Source organism: Strigops habroptila, chromosome 5 (assembly GCF_004027225.2).
Source record: "Strigops habroptila isolate Jane chromosome 5, bStrHab1.2.pri, whole genome shotgun sequence".
Classification (NCBI taxonomy): Eukaryota; Metazoa; Chordata; class Aves; order Psittaciformes; family Psittacidae; genus Strigops; species Strigops habroptila.
The window spans coordinates 21,938,857-21,956,066 of record NC_044281.2 but is presented as its reverse complement, the minus strand read 5'-3'; the positions used below and the strand labels follow the sequence as shown (position 1 = coordinate 21,956,066).

At 37.9% G+C, this 17,210-nt stretch overlaps 1 protein-coding gene across 4 annotated transcripts in view; it reads left to right on the top strand.

The window, feature by feature from the left end:
• CSRNP3 (cysteine and serine rich nuclear protein 3) overlaps positions 1 to 17,210 on the top strand; it is a 107,582-nt gene that overhangs the window by 6,783 nt on the left and 83,589 nt on the right. The window contains exon 1 of one of the 4 annotated variants that reach the window (XM_030488831.1): positions 11,428 to 11,527. The exons of the other annotated variants lie outside the window; for them this stretch is intronic. The gene's annotated coding sequence lies outside the window, so the exon portion shown is untranslated. Of the gene's footprint in view, positions 1 to 11,427; positions 11,528 to 17,210 lie in introns of those variants that run through there. 4 annotated transcript variants of the gene reach the window in all.

Genomic DNA, 17,210 nt, shown 5'->3' with positions numbered 1-17,210 from the left:
ATAGGTCAAACAGCCAGCTTCTACATCTCTGTTGAGACACATTAGGAGGAGTGACAATACGATGACATAATCACTGACCCCAGATTGTTCTCAGCTATAAATCCTCTGGTTGCAGTCTCCACTGTTCCTCAGCATGTGCCGTTCACGTTTAAGGGCTTTTCAGATCATCTCCACCACCATCTGCTACATAATGGAAACAAAACAATTGTGCTGCGTGTGGAGCCAGCTGACTCCCTGAGCGGGGATGGAGGTTTGCAAAATACATCTCGGCTCTGAGAACTTGTTTGTCTGATTGGTCTCATTGACAAACTGTGCACTAGTCACTAGGCTGTTGTGATGGATGAAAAACCAAGGTAGTGACTCTCAGGGACATACATGTTTTTCAAGCAGGTCAGATACTGCATAATATATTGTGTGTTCTCGTGCTTGTGTGCAAGAAATACTGCATTTCCTAATGTATCTCTAATTAGAAGAAGGGAAAGGCAGTCTGTGTGTGAAGCATCTTATCAGCGTGAATATATTGGTAACAGTTGTCCTTCATGGGCAGAAAAGATAAGCAACAGATTTCTTAACTGCAAGTATTCACTAGGTGTCAGTGCATGATCACACTGAACTGATGTTCTCAATGAGAAGTTCTTTGAGGATTGTGGTGCCTTCCTTATGAACAGGGATTTTAAAGAAAATAACTACGTTTGTCTACGGAATGCAGTGTGGATTAAATTTAAGAACAACTAATGATTAAAAGTCTTGTTTTTTTAGGAGCAGTCTGATAAAAATGCTGATTTAAAAACAAATCCCACCATGTTTTGTGCTTAAGAAACGTAATTTAAAGACTTCAAATAAGCTGCTGTGTTGACCATTATCTAGCTTTCTTGTCAATATCTGGCGTATTACTGATCAAACACTCTGTGTGATAATGATGCTGCTCCCAGGTGTGACTAAAATTCCTATAAGGAAAAATTACAGTTTTCATAGTGATATGTTATCTGTATCACAACACATTCATGTAATTATTTGCAAAGCTGTTGTTTTCCTTAAGAGATGTAAGAGATTGAGTCTGTAAATGTCAGTTGAAGTGGAGGAAAACCCAGTGAATATAGCTAAAATTTCCTGGATTTCTGGAAGAAAATGTTCTCTTACCATGTCATGTCACTGGAATGGAATATCATGTTTATTAGAATATCTCGTATTACTTGCATCACAGTATTACATTTTTAAAAATTATTTTTAAACTCATTTGAATTCATAATATTTAGTCTAGTTTTAGAGATATATGACTAGGGAATGTATCTTTTCAATAGAGTGAACAGCATTCATCTAGAACTTTAAATTGTTACAAAACGGGTATTTTCCGTCTTGTATGTGAAAGTATTCAGCGAGAACTATATATTAGTAGGTCCAAATAGCAAAAATAGTCATACACTTGATAAATACAAATATTTGAAATGGCTTTTGTGTACCTTCTAGTTAGTACTGAAGTTTTGCTATTATATTGTAATATGTAGCACTTGGTGAATGGCAAAAATATTTACATGTTACTCTTTTATATCTGATTTACAAGTGAGGCCTTTTTTAGCACTATTCCCTGGTACTCTAAGGAAAATGTTAATACTTGTGCTAATAGTTAAGTGAAGTTAGCTTGATTACAAATATACATTTTTTGATTTAGGATTAACACTATATTGGTACATATTCAGTGTTCAGCTGAAATACTGATGTGATTGTTCAATGGCCAACCTTCAGTATTTTCCCTATAGTTACAGCCGTACAAGAGGACCATCTTTGGTGCCATCTTTGTTTATTCATACCACTTAACTGTCAGATAGAAACTATCTGATTGTCAGACAAAGGCATATTTCTTCCACCCTGGTGTCCCTACAGTTACATCATGCAGTGGCATTTAAGCACTGCATCTTTCATCATGGGACACAGCTACCTGCCTGGCCAGATTTTAAGACAAGTTACGATCAAGCTTGTTTAAGGTCCATAAGACATATGGTAGGAAGACCATAGAGATTAAAATAGACCATTGTTCAACATACACTTCTCCCTTACACAGACATACTGAATATTAACACATTTAACAAGTTCTAAATAAAGGAGAGCTTGAGTGGCTTCTTGTTACATATGGCTCTCTGTGTCTCTGAGCATCAAATGAAGGCACATTCTCCATCTTTAGTTGCTCCTTAACTTCACCAGAATTATTACCTATTCACAATGATGCAAAATAAAGCAGATTCTGTCACTTTCTTAAAAAATGTTCCTAGCCAAGGTGTAACAATTTATTTATATGAAATGCTGATTTTTGCTTTTAATGACAACTTTGGGATTCTTGCAGGACCTCTCTTCTGAAGCTGGTCTATCTGAAAAGAGATCTCTGCCAAGTGACAAAATTTTTATCTTCCCTTGTTTGACATGTCTTGAGAAATTTATTTAAAATAACTTGAGATGCTTGCTTTCTACAGTCCTGCTTTCCATTGCTAACCATGACATTCTGTTGGTATGGTTCCTCTGAAGTTCATGATGCTACAAAGCATTTTCTTGCAGGCCTCCTGCTGCACTAAAGGTGATTAAAAAGGCATTTGCAACTCAGGAAATCAATTTGATGGTTCTCTGCAGCTGCAACTTTTAAAGTAATACATACTGTGTTTTTAGCATAGAAAATAGAGGTTGTCTCTCTGCAAAATACGCAAAGAGAAATTTGGTCATCCTGCATTTCACTGGGGTTTCTACCTTGCTGAAATGGACGTACTAGCACAGTAGGGTGTCTGAATTTCTGAGCTTCTTTAGAGTAGCTGTGTGCACTGGGAATCAAAAGCATGGAACGCTCTTCTGTGGACTGTTAATGTAATAGATTTTCTCTTTACCAATGATAGACATGTGCTTGTTTAAAATAATTGAGAGCATTTCCTAGCAAAGTGAGAGACTTGGTTACTGTTCTTTCCTCTGCCTGAAGGTGTTCAAATCCACGCCTGCATCTTACAGAAGTGTACCATAAGTGACAAGCTATAAAATAATCTGGGGAAGACAGTGCTAAACAGGGGTCTGTCTTTTTTATTTTGGGTGATACTGGATGAAAAGGGGAATAACACTCTAACTTAATATTGGGCCATTCATTTGTGTGGAGGGATAGCATCAGCAGCACTAGGGAAGGAGAGTGAGTACTATCAATAGCAACAGTGATGCATAGTGTAAAGAAGGAGCTCATTCAGTGACTTCTGCAATTGAATTTTACAGAAGTGCAGTTTAAAATTTAGTACTTGCATTGGTAAAAATGTAAAACAATGGGGATTTTGTTTGTTTGTTTTTTAACCAGAAATTAATGAAAAAAATACATGTTTTGTGCTTGTATAATGTACTCGAGGACCAGATTCACGATTTGGTCCCTTCTCTTTGATCACTGGTTGGCATATGGATATGCTGGAAATCCAGCATCTGATACAGAAGAAAGGTGACTTTCAAATACTAGCGTAGCCCCGTAAGCCCTCTGGTAATGTATGTGGACTGATCGTGGGCAATCCCCCAATATTAACTGTGCCAGGGTATAAAGCTGCTTTTAAGTGAATGCAACCAACATATGAGGCTGAGGACAGGATAACTAGAGAGTTATGCATGAAGCTGGACTGGATGGAGAGAGCAGAAGGTTGTGGGGAAAAACAAATTAAGAGGGCTAGAACACTGCATGTGGTTGGAATCGGGATGGTAGCACACAGGGCATAATTGATCCAATATACATTTAGTTGATTTTTAATTTTATTCTTTGAAAGTTGAGAGATGCCCACAATGCTAACTCGGGATCATCATCCAGTGTTCAGAGGAAATGTATTTTGATATTATCTCTGTTCTTAATATTTTTCCACCTTTCCTATCTGAATTAGATGTTTGTAACTAAGAGTATAGGTGCTTAGGTTCAGAATATTTGGCTTCACACATTTATGTTTCTGGACTTTTTCTGCAATACAGATATCTGAAAGAACTACTAAACCCTGTCAAAAAAGAAAAAATATTTATAGTATCTGTTATTTAACAAACTTCCAAGGACATTTCAATACACACATGTGCGCATATGATCTCCTCAGTCAAATGTCAGTTGTTTCCTCTAAATGCAGGTTTGGTAATAACATCTGTGAGAATCAATTACCATGAGCATTCCGTGTAAACCATGCTTGCATTTGAATAGGAACTTCGATCCCATGATAGAAATAAAGATATTAAAGACTGATTTTTGTAGTTTCTTCATCAATAAAATTCCTTATTAATGGTCCTAATGGGGGGATATTTTATACTTTGTATGTATGGTCTTTGGTATTTATTAATTATTAATAAAAGAATTAAAGTCTCCAGGCAACCTGGGACGCATGGCAGCATATTTTTTTAGTCGTCTTTATGCGTAATTGCCAGCTAGGTCAGAACTGGATCGACTTAAAATCAGCTTAAAGTTTTCATCAAGTCAGTGCATTAGGAGAAGAAAAAGGAATATAAATAAAAGAAGAACCTAGTCTGACCTGCAAAATAAGCAGAAAGAAAAAGAGCCCTTATTAATCTTCCAGGTACTCAGCTGTGGTGACTAAGTAAAAATCTCATAAGGTGCCTGTCATAGCAGTGAAAAGTGTTATTCCTCCCTGATCTAGTTGTCAGTCTGTGTCTGTGTTCCTTCCAAAAGGGGTAGTACCTCATCTTTTTTCTTACTGTGCCGTGTCAGCATTATGCTCCTCACTGAAGCAGATATGGCTGAAAAGCAATAATTATTTTTTTTTTAACAGCTAATAAAAACTGGGTTAGTAAACTTGTTCAGGTTTGCTTAATTTTCCCTTTCAGTCATGAAGCTTAGATTATGGTTCAAAAGAAACTTGTTTTTAAAGTCTGATGTTTCAGGCTTGTGTACTGTTACTTACTTGTGAGAAGACGATTCCTGATTCTGTGAGAAGTCGATTCATGATTTTTGGGAAGAACTTACCTGACTTAGTTGTTGGTATGTAAATAAGCAAAATTGGAAATACTTTCCATGAAGGTAGTCACAGATGAATTAATGGAAATCCACGTATACTTTTGTGCTTTGCTTACCTTTTTCTGTCATTTATTATACCACTTGTGATTTCACTGAAGGCAGATGATTGTACTCTTGGGCTGATTGAAGAAATATAAATTGATCTTGGTAAGTGGGTGGGAGTCTGAGGAAGTCGAAATTTATGTAACTTGCATTTCTAAGGGGTGAAAATTACTCTGCCTTGAATATGTTACTCTATTTTGCCCTGAGATTTGTTCCCACCTGGTCCTATTTTCATGGAAGTTTCCGGTTTTGTTGTGGTAGGGTGTGGGTTTTTTTGTATGGTGTTGGGGTTTTTTGGGGGTGGGTTGGTTGGTTGGTTGGGGGTTTTTTTGTTTGGTTTTGTTGTTGTTTGTTTTTCACAAGCTATTATTTTGGGGTTTTTTTAAGTGGAAAGGAGATTTTGTTTTGCTTGGGTTAGTTTATCAAAGAGTAAAGAAACACTCGCTTGTTGTAACAGAGGTACTGCAGTACTGTTTCTCTTAGAACTAAGGAAGGAACTAACTGCATTTGGCCTGCGCAAGAAGCGTAGTCTCTCCCCCACCTCAAGCCCCCCCTTTGAATAGTTTTTACAGCTCCTTGATAGATAATTCCTACTAAACTAACGTGTCAGATCCCCACTAACCAGCATAGTCACTTTCTAGAATCCTCGTGTGCCATATAAAAAGGGCTTTGTTTGTTACTGTTCTGAACTGGCACAGCTGCTTCAGAGATGGCACAGCATTCTAGGTTCTATTAAAGAGTAAAAACATATGAATGCTGTGGTAAAGTATTCCTATTCTTCTTTCCTGAAGCAGTTTCGATTTTCAAACTAAAGGGTGATGTGTTTTCACTGTGCATCGCCCGTAATTATCCAGCTGCTTCTCCAACCTAACAGTCATCCCTTTAGGCTTCATTAAATGTAGTCAGTAGGGCATTGAAGCCAATATAGCTTGTTGTATGGCTTCTGCATTTTAATATGTTGCTATTTTGGACTGTGCAGTCCTGTTTCTCTAAGACTCATGGAAGCTGTATCACGCACATCCTATTTGATAGCTTCTCCCTAATTAAACCTCAGACTACTGGAATCCTACATGCTTTGAGAGATTTCTGAGGCTAGTAGGTGATGGCATCTGTCCACCATTTGTGAGAAAGAAATGTCAGTTATCCGTTTGTTTTCAGTCATATATCATAAGTAATTTCCTTGCAATGGCAGCAACTTCAAATTAAGGAAATCTTGGCCTGGATTTCATAGTCAAGGATCAGTGGGTTCCAGTTCTTTTGACCACACAGGAATTTTCTAGTCAGCCACCCTCAGTGCACGCCAGTAAGTCATGCATAGTTCATTTGTCACTTTCTTATTTTTCCCTCTGTCAGTGTTTACTGTGCTTGGGGACCATGTTTTCACATGTCTTAATGACACTGGATCCTGAGTTGCCACATGGAATTGGCAGTGGCAGTGAAATGTTGATGCCTTACAAGCTTGGTCACTCCTTCAAGGATCTTTCCACAGAAATGGATGTAAGATGCTGAGAAACAAGGTGTTGCAATGTCTCTTTCCATTCAGGAAATCTAGTAGATCTAACCTGTAGAATGTGACATACCTTCCTGGGATCTTGCTAGTAGAACAGTAAATAAGATCCTTATTTCTAGACCATGTGTGAAAAAATTGTTCCGATGTCCTAGTTACAGTCTTTCAGGAGAGTGATTATGCTGTAGGAGGTCTGAGCTCTTCGAGCATTAACAGGTGATGTGACAACTCTTTTGCTCTGGAGCTGGGCAGTAGCCACCATTTTTCTTAGGCAAATGCCTGATCCTGCAATCGGTAGGCTGGTGAACAAATGGGTAAGTCTCAAATGTCTGCCTGTAGCTTTCACTAAATATCAAGCTCCACCTATGTCGTCTTCATTAAGCAGAATATTAGAGCTGATCTCGCACTTGACAGATCTACCATAGTTGGCTTCTAATGAAGGACTGTGATCAATTATCACAGTTACACAACCTGAGGATACCTACTGGCAGCCATGTGCTGTAAGAATGCCTGCATGGGTGAGGGAGTGGAGATCAAGAGAGGGGTTATTACCAGTAATCCGAGTTCTTTGAGATATGTAAATCTACAAGGACCCTTTGCCCCTTGCCATTGTTTCCTTCTTTCTCTCCTACTTGCGAAGATTTGCATTTCGGAAGAAACTAAAATGTTGCAGAAGGTGCTACCCAGTATCCTGAACATGAGAGCAGGCAGAAATCAGCGCATCCTGTACTCAATGGCAGAAAGAAAAGGTGGTCTAGTCTTGAAGTAAATATACGTGAACCATAGGAAACTACAGTTACTGGTGAGCTCTTATCCCCATCTCACTATGTACCTTTTTTTTCTTTTTCAAAATTTGAAATAAAGGGCATTAGTGGAAAACTGGATGCAGAATTTAACAAATTAAGGATCTTTAATATATGCAAGCAATTTTTAGTATTGATTCAGCTTTAAAGAATTTTAACTCCTCTGTCCTTAAGTAAATCCTTCATGGTTCTAGAAAAGAAACTGGTATGTGCACTAAGAAAGCAATCCCATGGACCAGATGTGGGATACAATAAAAGAGAGAGAGGAGAATAATCGGATAAACCAGAACAGCTGCAAATATTTTTCATTACAAAAAAAAAAAAAAGGATGTAAAAAAAACCATAAGGCCTAAAGAGAAAGATAAATGGACTACTAAGAGAGCCTACCAAGGGAGGGAAGTGGGCCCAATTAGCTCTGCTAAAGGAAGTGGATGAAAGCAGATACCATGTTTAGTTTTAGCAGTGTATGTTATGAAATATGAGAGATTTGTTTGAGGTTCTTGTTATTTACTAAGCTGTGTCAGTTCACCTTTACAATAAGGGTTGTCTAAAGCCTTAAGATAAACACAGGTTCTGTTTGTTTTTTCCAGTATCCCTGAGTGTGGAAGTGAGCATTGTTTAATCATCATCATAAATAACTTGTACTGTATATATTTGTGTGATATATACGATATATGTGATATACACACTACATCACTGTATATGTCATACATACTAAAGTGTCATTTTGCTTGTCTCCCATGGGTGTGTGCAGCACCTCTCAGCTTTCTGTCCACCTTAGCTTATCAATAACTCTGGAGTGGGAAGAAAAATCTTGACTGATAAGCCTGGATGTCACAAAAAACTGTGAGTTGCAAGTGAAGCCTGAACTGGGATCCATGAATGGTTTGTAGTGAACCAAACCAAGCCAGGAACTGGTGGCATAGCTATATAGATTTAGTCAAAGGACCCTGGCAGCCTTGCAGTTTCTGATTTCAACTTACTTATATTCTTTTAATTTACTCGATCAGTACCATTATCTGGTATGGCAGAGTGGATTACTGAGGTGTGATTTATATATAGTTTCTAAATTTTTTCTTTGAAGCTTTTGTCAGAAAGAAGTGATCCTGTAGCATGTTATCCTTTCATAAAGGGATTGCCAAAGAAGCTTCTTTCTTGCATTGAAGGAAATACTTTAGTAGCAATAGACATAATCGGGGAAAGGAGAAGTGAAGAATCATCAGGAATCTGCTTCCTGATAAAGTCTTCCTTTTGTCCAGTGTAATAGCTCTGGAGAGAGAAAAAAACCAAAACCAACCAACCAAACAAAAAACCCCATATGTTGTAAAGGTGCATTAAGTATAGAGAAGTTAAAAAAAGCTGTAATGGCCAAACAGATACAAGCACACCGACTCATCTCTTGGGTCACATCAGGGACTAGGTGCAAACGTGAATTCAAAAAGGATCCAATTTCCCTTTTTCCATCTCAGTGTGTATGTGATTAATTAGTCCAATAATGGCACTTTGGAGCCGGAAAGCACTGTTAAGACTTTGCAGGTGGTGTCTCTGGAAAGGGATAGTCAGGTTCAGGTGCCGTGCTGGGGAGCAGCCAGGGCAGCAGGCAGCTTGGAAAGGGCAGGCGAGCCAGAAGCCGAGAGCAGCCCAACAGTACTGAGTGGGTGAGGCGGAGGGGTGGCTGCCAGGCTGAGACAGGAGCCCAGTGGCCGGTCTGCAGTGGAGAGGCAGGTCTATGGTCAGCCTCTTGGGGTCTGGGTCAAGTGGGTGCCTGGCCAGGTCCAGGCATGGCTGTAGCCGAGTGGTAGCATTGCTTGGGCAGGGGCCAAGGGCAAGAGGCTGAATTTCAGCACTGTGCTGTCTGTAAGTTGGCCTTCTGCCCAGGCTGCCAAACCCCTCACCCCGCACAGGGGAATGTCTTCAGCACCCTGATCAATTAGATGAAGTGAATTTCATATATTTAAAATTCATTTATCAGGCCAATGACTTAATTTTTGATGTGCAAGTTGGGGCAGATTTCACAAGGACTGATGTTATGTAAAATTCGGAAGAAACTGGCAAGTGTAGGTTACAGATTGCACAGAAACTGCTCTGCTGGGGAGGCTTGTGTGTGCAGCACTTGTAAAGTGAGGGGGAAACATCAGCCTGTTTAATGATGGTAATTTTTTGTAGCAAGGCTATTTGTGTTTTATTTAGAAACACTGACTGTATTAGAGTTGATTCATTCTCAGACTATTTTAGGGATGTTGGGTTTTTGGTTGTTAATAACCTCCTTTTTTTTCATAGTAGATTTTGCAGGGCATTCTGATTTACTTGTTTGTACTGCCCATTTCTGTGTGATTATTTATTCTGATAGTGCTTCAGGGCTGGAACAGTGTTGCACCTTCCATCTGTACTGAAAAGATTTCTATTTAATCCTGTTCTGACACTACAGTTCAGTATGTCTGTGCGTTTCCTTCAGTAGTCAGGCTGGTTGAGAGGTGGAGCCTTAGTGCTCAACTCCCAGATTTCTTTCTACAGATAAAAAAGAAAATAAAGTTGAAGATGTCTTCCAGCCAATTGCTTATCAGGGCAAAATGTCTGGTTAGGTTTTCCTCGGTGCTCCCCACAGTTCCTTTCCACTAAAGAAAATTGTATTATCACAGAATCATAGAATAGTTAGGGTCGGAAAGGACCTGGATCTGAAACCTAATCGTTATTTTAGGTTTTTAATGCTTGCAGGAATGGATTTAAATTTTTCCAGGCATCTAAGAAGAGGTTTTATATTAAACTGAGGTAATTTGATTAAAAAGACACCCCCTTTACTTGTTAAGACAGAATCTGAATGTTATACACGGGATCCACTGGCAGTTTGTTATAAGACTAACAGCTAATTTTTTCAGAAGCTAAACCAGCTATTACTTCATAGTGAAAGTATGCTGATTGCTATAATCTTGCTGTGGTTAAAGACTGATAATTCAGTGAAGAGGATAGATGCTCTTATTTAAAGGAATTCACAGTTAATTTTATTGGAAAGCTATAGCTGAAGATTGAAATTTGTAAACACAAAGGTATTTGTCAGCTTCTGCTGCTTAACATTTTCCCTTCAAGGGGAAATCCTGGACTACAAATGCTTTGATGTGGCAGTAAACATTACCTTAGCTAAGACTGAAGACTCATTACTGATTTTAATTTTAATTAAACTGTCATAAAGTAAACCTGATGCTGTTGTTTTCAACTAAGTGGAAACCTGATTTATATGGATATATACAAAATAAAAATTCCCTAATCTTGGAAATATTTTTTTTTTTTACTAGATTTAAGGGGCTACAAATAATAGCACATTTAAAGTGCACAAATTGAAAATTGTTCACCCAGTCATTTTTTGCATTTGAATTCTTATTTAGGTAGAAAGTTTTACATGGACAAAGTTCATGCAGTACATTGGATTTTGGCTACTGTATTATAAATTCAGTAAAATAAATGCATACACACCAATTATACAGGTAGAGCTTTACATTGATAAAACTTCAAGAAAAAGTACCTTGGAATTATTCTCTTTCAGGTATTTTATCAATAATGCCTCAAACAGAAAATTTATATAGTAGGAAATTATTGGCATCCATCTCTGATTTATTCTAATTTACACTAATATTTCAGAGTCTTGCATTCTATAAAAGCACCACTGTTATTTTGATAATCACAAAATTTCCTAAAGACACAGCAGCACTTTTCAGTAAAGATCTGGATGGCTGAGTCAGGCTCAAAGAATGTATACAGGCAATAACTGTGTTCCTACAGCTGTTTGCCTTTTTTTCCTTACAAAGAGGAGCTGAAAGGGAGAATTGCTATTCACTAGTGGAGCTGAAGGTTATTAATAGAGAGACTTATTTTTTTTCTTGTCTTTAAATTTTGTCATTACCTTCCAGTGCAGAGCATCCTTACTGATTACTAAGTAGCTCATTAAAGCTGTTTTTCAGATGTGCTTTTTTGTTCTGTTTTCTTCTTGCTGTTTTCCGATTTTGTTAGCATGCAAATGGGGGTGGGGAGTGGGAAATAAGGGAGAGAGCATGTTCCAGAGGATGCCAGGATGACTTCAGTTATTGGATGACTGCTGTCTGATGGATGGAAAAAGGAGGAGTAAGCCTTTCAGTCTGCACTGACGGAGCTGAAACACAGAAACCCGATTTACAGGTAAGGGTGAAAAAAATTCCTGATCTGAATAGCTATTCTTGATCCAACATTTTTTGGGTATAAAAAATGTGCAAGCTTCCTCTTTGCTCCTCATTAATGACTTTGAAGCAGCTTTTTAGGTTATTGTTTCTCCTGCCTAGGAGGCTTCAGCCGCTGTGAGATCCATAGACAGTGAAATCATAGGCATGCCTGATGCTATCTGACAACTTTCTCATGTGAGGGTATAGGCATTGCACCTCATTGATGCTGAAGTTGTGCAGTAAGCTGTAGGGAAATAAGGGAGAGAGCATGTTTTTTGTGATGGAAATACTTGCTTTTGAAAATAGTATATGCTACCAGCAGGAAAATAGTGCTGGAAGATCTAAAAATGTTTTCTTTGAGTTTGGATAGGAAAAGGTCTTACAAATGAACTGCTTCTGAAACTGGATGTGTCTTCTTTAGTGTTGAATATACAGTAAGAATGGCTTATCAGAGCAACACTTAAAAGGTTTTTGTGGATTTTTGCATTATTTTCAGGTTTGGAATTTCATTTATAATTCAGTCATAAAATGATCTTTGTCATAAAGAAAAAACATGATGCATATAATTGTGTGTACAAGACAGATAAATCTTGTGTATCTACAGCAGTTACATACCAGTTCTAATAAGCTATTGTAACAGCTTGTATGAAACATGTTCTGCTGAGTTTATGTGTTATTAGCAGCTATTAGTTCACAGGCCCTGGAGATGGCAATTGGCAAATAACTTACTTGGTACAGAAAATAGATTTGTTTATGTCCTCAAATAATGTGACTTGATAGGACTACAGGCAGAAGTCCTGGCCTCACTGAAAGAACTGGAGATTTTGATGTTGGCCTCACTGGGGCAAGGATTTCAACACGTCAGCTCTCTATTGACTTATTTATGCATTTTAGCATGTAGCAAATAATTGTACTGTATACAGGACCCTGTTTTGCTGGTTTGAAGCAGAAATCTTCATTGAAATACATGAATTGTGATTATCATTGGTGTGAGAGTATATAGTCATAAAATATATTTATAATTCTAAAATGTTGGAATTTAGTTTTAATCAAGTTCAGAGATTAAAATCAGTAAATGCTTGTATCCATTTTTGTTGTATTCATTGAGTGAATTTGCTTAAAGAAGACCCAAAATTATTAAAAGATGATGTTATTAAAGAAAAACTGGACAAAGTCAACAGAACTCTTACTGAGTATTAGGACTGGAAGAAGCTTTGCCCTCTGTCCAGTTATTTATACACCTTACCAGCTGCAAGTGTCTGCTGTGATGTCCTTTTTTCCTAGCTAGTTTTTTCAGAGAATGGAGCCCGGTATGTTTGCTAAACAAACAATCAAAAAAAAAAAGTAAATAATGTGCAGCAAATGTCAGTGATTCACAAAAATATTCTGTAAGACCGATCTCTCTCTCTTTTTAATACTGGAATGTGAACACTGACCAAATAATACTGACTGAAAAATAGATTAGTTGCATCTTCCATTTGTTATTTGTAGGGAATGGATATGTATCGGAAAGCATAGGCACAACTGTTGAATTACAATCTCAGATCTATATATTCCAATCACTTTTCTTTTTCCTCCCACAAATGAGAAATCCAACTTGAAGCAGATCCATGTTGATGAAAAGGAGTTGATGAAAACAGAGATGTAGTTCCACATGTATTTAAATTATTCTGTCTCCTTGGAAACGCTGCTGCTGCAGATGGATTTGGCTTTTGGTAGCTAAAAATATCTACCACTTAATAATGACAGCATGAAAGATACTGGATAAAACTACTGTGTTGTCACTAGTTTTCAAGTTCCCTAATGATTCAGGTATTCTACATGAACTACAGATTTGCATTTTCTGTTCTGTATTCTCTATCAGCTGTTGCCAGCACTCACCAGCATGGTGGAAATGAGATAAGCTCATTAGCCTTGGTTGGAGACACTACTGAGAAAGGAGCGTGTTTATGGCAGGTAGGCTAGCCAGACAGTTTGAAAGCAGGTAGAAAGTTTGAGGCAGGGGGGCGGGTGGAGTTATGGTGGTAGTTTGGGTATGTGTTGTGTAATATTTGAGGCTTATTCTCAGGGAAGTCTATGATAGGAAAAGTATGCTTACGCCCTGCATTTGTAAATTAACAATTTGTAAATAAAAGAATGTCTTTTTTATTTATTGCAGGGTCATTAGTGATAATTTCCTTCTCAGTTGTATGTGGAGGTGAACGAAATATCACACAAACCATTAAAAGTCAAATATTAAATTACCTTAAACAAAAGCCAAAATCTAGCTTACTAAAGAACTTGTAAGAAAGAAATAGTATTACATGAAGAAATTTCATCCTTCAAAGAATTAATTCTTTTCAATTACGAAAATGTAGCCACTACTTCTTTTTCATCCAGTTCTTTATTTTTTATTCCTTCCATAAATCACAACTACTTTTGCTGCTAGCTGTTATTCAGTACATATGAAAAATACCATTTCTTTTTTTTTGATCTATCCTTCATTTCCATTGGATGCCTTCCTGCTTGTGCCTGGAAAATGGAACGAATGACAAATATTTACCTCAGTGCTGCATGGTGGGCTAAATATGCCTCTCTTATTATTTTGTTTAGCATAGATCAAAATTGCTGATTATTTTTGATTACTGAATGAGGTATTTTTTCCTGTTCTGCAGTGTCTTAGAGACAACACTAAAATATTACGAAGTATTATTACAGATATGAATAAGTAGTCCTCTGTAAATTAATACCAAAACGCATTTTTAGCTGATAACACAAATACCAAAGGTCATTTAAAGTAAAAGTTGAATACTTGGCTTTGATTAATTGAAATAAGTAGGAAAGGATCTGGTATCTTTTATTCTGTAGGAGACTATTGACATATTAATAAGGCAGATTATTAAATGGATTATAGAAACTTTTCTGTGAGCACAATAAAATTTAATCATAGCCACCTTATTGAGAATAATTTGTTTTGTATTAAGATGAGCAAGGTCTAGTTGCTTTAATTTTAACCCCCCTTTCCTATAGTATGTGATTTAAGATTCCATAGAAATAAGTAAATCTAAACATTGTTTGAGGAAGTAAAGGTGTGATAAGATGCTGGAAGTAACATCTGTGTGTTTTGCAGCAGTAGTCAAGTTGTGACAATTTGATATGAATCTTTCGATTTCAGGATATAGAAGCAGGAGTTCTCATCCACTGAAAATAGTAATGAGAAGGTTTGTTACGCATTTCCTATCATTATGTCTAGGTTGTGGAAGATACTGATGATAACACAGAAAGTACTGCTTTTTCAAAAAACCCCAAACTATCCATTAGTCTTGTTTCTAAACTCTAATCTCCTAAAGTTAGACATTTTGACCTTGTCACTCATAATTAGTGCCATTATTGTCAATGATTACGGCAAGAGCAAGGTATGAAGGATTTGGTCAGTTATCTAAAATTTGCATCTACCCTCTGTGCTCTCCCTGAAATATGCGCACACACCCCTCCATACATAAACCATTAAGCTGGAAGAGTTTTCTCCTGTCGTTTTAAATAAAAGAGGTAAACCTAGTTCAGAGTTGCTGTTGCAAGTATGTTCCAGTACATTTTTGTGTCAAAAGTTCATACTGCACTTTTCAGAGCTCAGATGTTCTGATTTTGGGGGTGTTCAGGGTTTTTGTGTGTATTTTTTTTTTTCTGTTTGTTTGTTGGTTGGTTTTTGTTCTTGTTTTGAAACTCTGTTAACACTACAGATTTTGGAGGAGAGTGGCTAATCTTATATCAAGATGTAGAGATCATGGAGCAGAAGGGGAGAGCTGCTGAATTCATGCTCTCTCTGCTGGCTTTGGCAACAGTGAATGAACAGCCAGGCTGCGTGTTAAATAGGGAGCTAAGTATCATGCATCAGGGCTGCAGAGGTGTGAAGGCCCTTTTGGTCTGTACCAGTCTTGACCATGCTGTGCTTTGGCAGGAGCAGACTGAGATACACAAGAGAGCCTACCATGTTGTGTAGTTCCTCTGTAGGCAGTGCGCAAGATTGATGTTCATGAAAGAACAATGTGGAAGATCAGTACTGAAATAGTACACAGACATGTCACAGTGCCAATTAGAATTACTATCTGGGCTAATCTGGGCAATACTTATATTACGTACCTCTTATTTCCAGCACTCTGTAAGATGATGGCATTTCCAATCTCTACTACAGAGCTGAACCCTACTGCCATTCTTCTGGCTGGGAGCAGAATAATGCAAAGCCACTGTACCAGAAACATGCAGAAAACACTACTGCAAGTCTCAGAACCTCACTCCAGTTATTGAGGAGGGGCTAAGCAAGCCAAACGTTGTCTGTTCTTTTGCAAAGAGGTATAGTAAGGATGTATTGTTAGTATGCCATCTCCCATATTGCAGACAGACGGGTTCTTTCCATCACCTGCATGCACTCTTCTCTAAAAGGCTGTGTATCTGTAGAAGTCAGTAGGACTGGTGGCACTGTTCTTCTGTTTTTACATTTCAATTTCTATGAAGAGTTTTGATTTCTCCTGGCCAGAGCTGTGCTGCAAGCAGTTATGCAAGACAGTCTAAGAAGCAGTAAGTCTTTTCTGGGAGCCCACATACAAACTTAAAAATTTCTTCTGGGATACAGATACTTCTGTTGTGGATGTCAAATACATTGCACTGTATTTATTTTTTTTTTTTTTTTTTTCCTTCAAACAGAAGCAAGAGAAAATCTTCCACAGATATTTGGGATTAAGACATTTTAATTGATGAAATTTGATCATCAAAGCTTAAAACCTAGAAGTGGCCAATACAAGGTCTTCAGCAGTTTTACCCAAAGACTTTGGGAAGGACTTTATGACAGGCCCTGCCAAAAGTGTCCTAGATTTAGGCAGAGTTTAGGCATTATGAACCTGAGTTTGTGACCCAGCTTCAGCATGGCTTTTCTCCTGAATCTTCTGTTTATCTCTAGGACTCAGTGTCATTTATGCATCTTCCACTCTTGTAGAAGTGTGTCTTGCTGCAGCAAGCTTAGAAAATTGTTATAAATGAAACATAAGCTCAAACTAAACAGCTTTTGTGGGCAAATCCTGTCTTGACAGGAAAGCTCTCTTGCTGAATGCCTCTGAATTCCCTTCTACAAGGTTGCGCCTTTGTCATTGGAGACCTAAATTTTAAGCTCCTTGATGCCTGGTTGAATTATTACTGCCTCTTACTCATCTCATTTTGCTCTCTGGGGAGCATGCTGAGAGGCTTAGGAGAACTAGGCTAGAATTTTCTTCTGTTGGCTGAATTATACAAGCATTTCGTTTAACAGTTGGTATCGATTGATGTAGCTAAGAATTGAACTTGGGCATCAGAAGGCCATTTCACTGCCACTGATACATGGGAGTCTTGTATTCGAATGGTGGAGAGGGGGATATTTACATGCTTGATGCATGTAGGACCTTGTGAGATACTTCTGGAGGACTAAGGGAGCTAGATCTACCACCATTGCATCTGTAGTGCATGTAGAGACAGTAGGCGAGCATATGCCAACATCCTTTTTGCATTCAAAATTCATTGCCAGTGGAGCTAGTTGGCATGTATTAGAGTGTAGAACAATGTGTAGGCAGTCTAGAAGGTTAGTGGATTAGTACTCAAGTGTGAAATCAGGAGTGGTGTAGAGTAATGGTATAGAAACCCTGCAAAGAGCAGACTTG